The following is a 7,265-nucleotide window of genomic DNA, read 5'->3' as shown; positions in this document are numbered from 1 at the left end:
AAAAAGAACTCTGGAATTAACTAACTCCACACACACATTTTTTTTTAAGGGGGAAAGTGTGCCTGTTCCCTATAGGCCTGGTAGAATTACCAGGGTTTACTTAACAGTAGCAATCCATGTTGTAATTCTGTGGAAATATCTTGTTTTCCATGTGTAAATATTAGTACGTTGACATGGAAGCCCCCATCTAACACTAATAGTATTTCAAAGTATCTGAAATACACCTATGCATCATTCTTACAGGTTTTTTTTTACATTCATCATGGAGTTTCCGTACTTGTATCTGCTAATGATGGTGATGCAACAGGAAGCACCACATGTGTCTGTGGTGCTATTATTTAGTTAAACGACAAAGTGTAAACATATCATCCTTATTCACTCAGAAGTGACCCTAAATCAATACGTTCAATGAGATTTACTCCCAGGTAAGGTACTTAGCATTGCCACCTTAAACTGTTATGGATGATGCTAAGGTCCTCTGGAGATTCTAGCTCTACAGAAATATGAGGGAATTGTGTCTCAGAGGTCCCGGCACTACTCTGGCATTACAACTCCCAGGTTTTATTACAGGGATGAAGGAGGAGAGAATAGTTAAATTTACACTGGCGTATTCACAGAAACTATTACTTCGCTTTTCTCTTTTTAAAAAAATAAAATCAAAAGGAAGGCTATATGTGGCAGTTGAAGAAAAGTGAAGACTGAAAACAGCATCAAGGTGGGTCATGGTATGAACAACCTTTAACAGAACCAGGGCCAATAAGATGAGCTTGTTCAGAATTTTACTGACAAGCAGAGTGGCCTAAAGAGGTCAAAATTGGTCAACAATTGCAAAGGGAGAGACTCATAGGAGGTCCAGGCAGTGGGCGACTGTTCATGAAGGCAGCCTCAAAACAAGGAATATTAATCCTGGAGGATATGTATCAAATGATATTAGATAATATGTGGTCATAACTCATAAGATCAGGACACAAGAAAGGTGAAGCAGATGCCACAGCTGGAATTCATAGCTCTTAAAGCATTGGAGACTGGAGTAGTCTTGACATAGTGGCAGGGAACTCACAAGAAACAATGCCCCAGTGTAAATATGTAGTTACAAGAGTAACTGCTGTGAAGGGGGTTATAATTCAGTCCAGTCATCTTGGATAATGTTTGTGTCAGAGGTTCTCAGATGGTGTTCTGTGAGCCACTGGTAGTCTTAGGAAATTTCAGGTGGTCTGTGAAATTCAGCTTTCTCATTGGTGGTGGTGGGACCACAACTACTACACTGGAAAGCTGCAGTAGTAGTAGTTCCACCAAATATAAGTACACACTGTTTAATAGTGAAATCAAATGGGGAAATACCCCAATCTAGAACCATATTTTATTCACTAATTGTTTTATGTTGGTGCAGAATTTGTTGTCAGAACTGTTCTAATAAGTTGATGTATTTCAGTTTTCTAAACTGTTGCAGAATTGTTTGTGATACATAAGAACCATTAACACTTCTGACTTCTCAATAAATCTTCAAGTTCTTAAAAAGGCATGTGATGTGGAAAATGCGGCCACACATTATGTAACTATATTGTTTGTTTGTTCTGCATTTGGAAACCTCGTAAGATATCGTAACCAAATTTTGCATGACGGTTCCTGAGATCAATAAGCAGGTTTGTGTCTATGTATGCATGCCATTTTGAATCAATATGATGGACTGAACCTTCCAAAACTGCACTGATTTTTAGTGCATTAGTATTCCCAAGCAACACTGGGTTCAAGTGGTAGTAATGTATATATTGGTGGTAGTGGGGTGTTTTTAAAAAGTTGGAGGAGCAAAATAAAAACTCATCATGGCTACTATCCTGAATACACTTTTGAGTATTCTCTCAGACGTCGGCAGTTTTTACTGAAATAACACAGGATCATTTTGACAAAAAGGCATTAAGAAATGAACTACTGATATCCACACATACACCCCTGCAACTATTTGTTAATGTTTATTTAGTGCGCCAGGAGTGCTAGATTCTTGGCTTCAAATTTTTGCTGGCATTCACCTTCAGAAGGACCTCTTAACTTTCATAGTTGCTGATTTACCAACTTTTCTAAACTCTATTATTTGATTACACTAGCAGTTCACCTTAATATGACATTTGACCATCATTTGCAGTGATGACATAGGATGGTATCCAGCAAACTTGTTCCAGTCATGTAAGGACTTCCACTTGTGCCCTTGTACCTCCCTCTTCTCCTACCATCCAGCCCCCAATCTGTTTTAGGGGTTCCCCGAACACTGCAGAGCAGATTTGAGGGAGTGCACAAGGAGGTGAGAGGGAGGGGAAGAGAACAACTTCATTGCAAACAATCCATATTATATCTTTTTGTTGTATACAGTACTTTATAATATTCAGAGTACTTCACATAGAATATCATTAATTTTACGCTATCACTGTAGGATCAATTATTATTATTCCCATATTGCACATAGGGGACTCAGGTGGAGAAACAGAAGTTTGCCTTTCGCCTATTTATTCAACAAACTGAATTTCACAAAGGAAAGGGAAGGTGGTATGGCTGCTATAAGCCTGCACTGCTTTAGTGCTGTTTATCAGCATCAGTAACGTGAATACTCAAGAATAAGAAGCAGTGGCGTAGCGTGGGTTGTCAGCACCCGGGGCAAGGCAAGTAATTTGTACCCCCTAACCCATAGATTTGCGCCCCCTAACCCGTGGATTTGCGCCCCCTAACCCTAAGCCCCAGATGTTGCGCCCGGTGCGGCCAGGCCCCCCCTGCACCCCCATGCTACGCCACTGATAAGAAGTCTCCTTTGAAAAACAGAAGAGAAAGTGACAGAGCACCATTTGTCACCTACATCTGCTAGCTAGAACATATCATCAATGAACTATAGCCCATTTGGGACAAGGATGCTCTCCTGTCAGAGGCCTTGGGTAGCAGGCCTTTCCTTGCTTATAGATCCCCCCCATCTACTTACAGCAACAGGCCAAATGGTAGTACCACCAGATCTGCTAGTGCATTAGCACACACATTTACACAAACATCTCTTGCACACATGTTCACTGAAGGGCTAATTTAGCAGAATAAAAAAGTAGTATTAATGGATTCTTTACTGGAGATTATTATGTCCACATATGCACTTGGATTGGCTTTGATAACCTTAGGTCATTTGGGAATTTAACACAGACCAATATTAGTATGCTTGCTGCTTCTTGTTATAATTGTAATATTTATTTTAAAACGACTAAAAGTTTAGAGCTGGCTTCATGCCAATATAAAATGATTTGCAAGTGATAATGTAGCCTTATGAGGCTTTGCCCTTGGGTGGGAAAAATATTGCGCCTGGGAAAGGGAAGTGGGAGTCAACAGACACTCAAGGAATAGTTTCGGAGAAAAGGCTTTTATTTCTACCATCCATGAACTGGTAGAAGGAACAAGTGTGATAAGTCACAAAAAGCATGCACGAAATTCACAATCATGTGCACAAGCATATATACCCCTTTCCAGTTCCCTCCTCCTTTCTCCTCCCTCAGGAGTCCTCTGAGCATGAACAGAAAGCTGTCTTGGGACTATTGGGACTCTTGGCACCCTTCCCAGGAAAAGGGTTTCAGAGTGTTCAGATATGTTTCAATCTCTTGTTCTGGCATGGTTCCGGGACAGAAAGTAAGTTGCAATGTGGTTCTTTAGGAAGGCCAGAAGGCATGAGAAAGGCCTGAGAAACAATGGACTGTTCTCTACCTTTGTTACAATCTTTTTAGTTACAGCAAGCGGATTGTTTCTGATGCTTAGCTGCTGAGAAAATGATTTTGAAAAGCTTTGAGAAGCTTTGAGCCTGCTTTGGTGGGGGGTGACTTCGGGCCTAGGTGAGGTCACCTGTCTTCACCTTCCTTCAATAATACAGTTTTGAAGCTTGAAACACCAATCAGTGTTGTGTGTTATTTAGTAAATGTAAGTTAATTTGTTGGTATCTTATGTTAGGAGATGTTTTTTCTTTTGTTTTCGTTATTATTATTTCTCTTTTTTATGTATTTCTTTTTTGTGTGTATGTGTTATGTATGTTTCTTTTGTTTCTTTTATTTTTTTAAAATAATTTTTATTAATAATTTTTGTTTAGACAATAAAAAACATATAAAATAACATATAATTTTTTCAGTCTCCACATTTCATTCACCTCTTTGGACTTCCTCACGGCTCTCGTTCCTGCGTTCCAAAATCTCGAACTTTACCCAGCAATTTATTACCTTATTTCAATTCTTGTAATATAATTTTCCAATATTCTATCCCCAATTTTAGATAACTTAGTTCCCGACTTTTACACACTTAGTTTTAACATAGTATTTATCCAAAATTTATCATTTCTTTTAGTTACATTTATCTTCAAATTCCTTTTAACTAATTTGTTGGTGCCATTTTGTTGCTAATCTTACATCTTACTTAACATTCATACAATTTACAATGTTTTTGTAAGTAGTCCTTAAATTTCTTCCAATCCTCCTCCACGACTTCTTCTCCCAGGTCTCGGATTCTGCCAGTCATTTCCGCCAGCTCCATATAGTCCATCAGCTGCATCTGCCATTCTTCCAGAGTGGGCAAATCTTGGGTTTTCCAGTATTTAGCGATAAGTATCCTTGCTGCAGTTGTTGCATACATAAAGAAAGTTCGGTCCTTCTTTAAGACCCTCTGGCCGACAATGCCTAAAAGAAAGGCCTCTGGTTTCTTAGGGAAGGTATACTTAAATACCTTTTTCAGCTCATTATATATCATCTCCCAGAAAGCCTTCACTCTAGGGCAAGTCCACCAGAGGTGAAAGAATGTTCCTTCGGCTTCTTTACACTTCCAACATTTATTATCAGACAAATGGTATATTTTTGCAAGCTTGACTGGGGTCATGTACCACCTATAAATCATTTTCATAACATTTTCTTTCAAGGCATTACATGCCGTGAACCTCAGACCGGTGGTCCATAACCTTTCCCAGTCAGCAAACATAATATTATACCCTATGTCCTGTGCCCATTTTATCATAGCTGATTTGACCGTTTCATCTTGCGTGTTCCATTTTAGCAGCAAGTTATACATTCTTGAAAGTATCTCAGAACTGGGTTCTAACAGTTCTGTTTCTAACTTTGATTTTTCCACCTGGAATCCTATCTTTTTGTCTAATTTAAAAACTTCTTTAATCTGAGCATAATGTAACCAGTCTCACACTTTGTCTTTTATTTTTCCATACTCTGCAACCTCCAGTTATCTCCATCTTTTTCTATTATTTCCCAATATTTTGGCCATTTGGCCTCCATATTGAGTCTTTTCGGGGCCTTTGCTTCCATTGGTGATAGCCACCTTGGGGTCTTATTTTCCAGTAAGTCTTTATATTTTATCCAGACATTAAACACTGCTTTTCTGACAACATGGTTCTTGAAAGCCTTATGAATTTTAACCTTGTCATACCACAAATATGCATGCGATCCAAAAGCATTGTTAAATCCTTCCAAATCTAAAACATCAGTGTTTTCAAGAAGCAGCCAGTCTTTCAACCAGCATTTCTTTTGTTTGTTTTAATGTTTGATGTAGCAAAACGAATTAAAATCAATAATAATAATAATAAAAGAAACACCACTATAGAATAATGCTGTACGCAAGCAAGGCCTGGACACTATACAGTGCCTGGACAATGTATTTAATTACCATTGCAGAGACTGAGGTGAATAAGTGGAGAGTTATCAAATAGGAATTATGAGGGAGAGTCTTAAAGGCCCAGCTTTGCAGAAATGGAAAAACCAGAAAAGGTTCCATGTCATGAAACAGAAAATTTTGGGAGATAAGAGGAAAGTTGGGAAGCAGTATTTACCCATCTGGTAACAGAAGAAAAAGGGAAAAGGCAGGGTTCTTCACTGCAACTTAGAGGTTTACTACCACAAATGGACTAGCAGTTCACAATGGAGCTCAACGTGATTTGTCGTGCATGTGATTGATCAGATCTTTTATAAGACAGAATTTAATATAGTTTTATTACATACTATGTAGTAATTCATGATATTTATCTGGTTGGATACTCTTTAGTATTGCATCATATGTTCCAGGGTTGAATCCTGGCACTGAAAACAGGTTCCAGAGCCAAACTCTGTCTATGTGCTGAGTTTAAGGCACACTAGTTTGCATGCTCATATGGGAACTTCTATTGGCAAATCAGATCAACAAGGAAGAAATTAATGGGGAGATCATTATCTTGCACAATGACTTTCAGCAAAGCGGAAAAACAAATCTTCTATGTACAATGTTTTTGGTGAATCCTGAAGGTGCAGGTCTTTACCCTGGTCTAGGACCCCTGAAATATATATTTTCAGCACCAACACTATTTTTTTGCTATTGTGTTTTTTAATTGTAAGCTTTTTAAATGTTGTAAACTGTGTTTTTAATTGTTGTAACCTGTCATAGGACCTTAGGGTGAAGGCTGAGTAATAAATTTAATAATATAATTATAATGTTAAGAATGTGTTTGCATTTTAAAGCAACTTGACTGATTTACCGTAGGTATTAACAAGCAATATGAAATGAAAAGTTAAGAGTGGGCATGGCTCTTCTAGGTCTTGGTTGAGACTTTACTTTCTAGAGTTCATGTCTGATTTAATTTTAAGGGTGTAGAGCTTAAGGATGCTCCCTGGAAAAAGAAGCAGCTGGCTGTTTGACTTGTGCTGATAACATTGTTATGTTATGTTGTAAACAAGTAACAATAAATAATTACAACAAATATTCTTCAGATTAACAGCACGCACAAGGTGGGGACCCTATTGTGAGGACAAAATGTTGTTCGTCTAATCTCTGATCTCCTGGGGGGGGCAGGGAATAGAAACCATGATAAATCGATCATTTCGAATCGCTTCAGCGGGGAAACCCCGTGTTAACCTCCCCTGGGCTGCTGGGAGGAAGGCTGAGGGAGTGACAACTGCAAGTCCTCAGATTCAGGTAGGTAGCCGTGTTGGTCTGACGCAGTCGAAATATATGTAAAAATTAAAAAAAAAAGTCCAGTAGCACCTTAAAGACCAACTAAGTTTCTTCTGGGCATAAGCTTTCGTGTGCATCTGAAGAAGTGTGCAGGCACACGAAAGCTTATACCCAGAACAAACTTAATTGGCCTCTAAGGTGCTACTGGACAATTTTGCAAGCCCTCAGTGAAGCTTCCCGCACACTAGCATCCTCCATCTTTTTGGCACGGAGACGGCGTCACCTTCAAAGTCTCTCTGGAAGCGAAAACGCAACCTCCCTCCTTCCCAGACCCCTCC

At 38.9% G+C, this 7,265-nt stretch overlaps 1 long non-coding RNA gene across 1 annotated transcript; it reads right to left on the bottom strand.

Moving 5' to 3' along the window:
- Positions 1–649: 649 nt before the first annotated feature.
- LOC309367582 lies at positions 650–3,647 on the bottom strand. Its single transcript, XR_014167241.1, has 2 exons — positions 2,777–3,647; positions 650–2,599 (listed from the first exon to the last, which is right to left on the bottom strand). It is a non-coding gene; the product is annotated as an uncharacterized lncRNA (long non-coding RNA).
- Positions 3,648–7,265: the final 3,618 nt, after the last annotated feature.

Source organism: Podarcis melisellensis (assembly GCF_964234715.1).
Source record: "Podarcis melisellensis genome assembly, chromosome: 3".
In the NCBI taxonomy this organism is placed as follows: Eukaryota; Metazoa; Chordata; class Lepidosauria; order Squamata; family Lacertidae; genus Podarcis; species Podarcis melisellensis.
The sequence above is the reverse complement of the archived record's forward strand: the minus strand, read 5'-3'. Positions and strand labels throughout refer to the sequence as shown.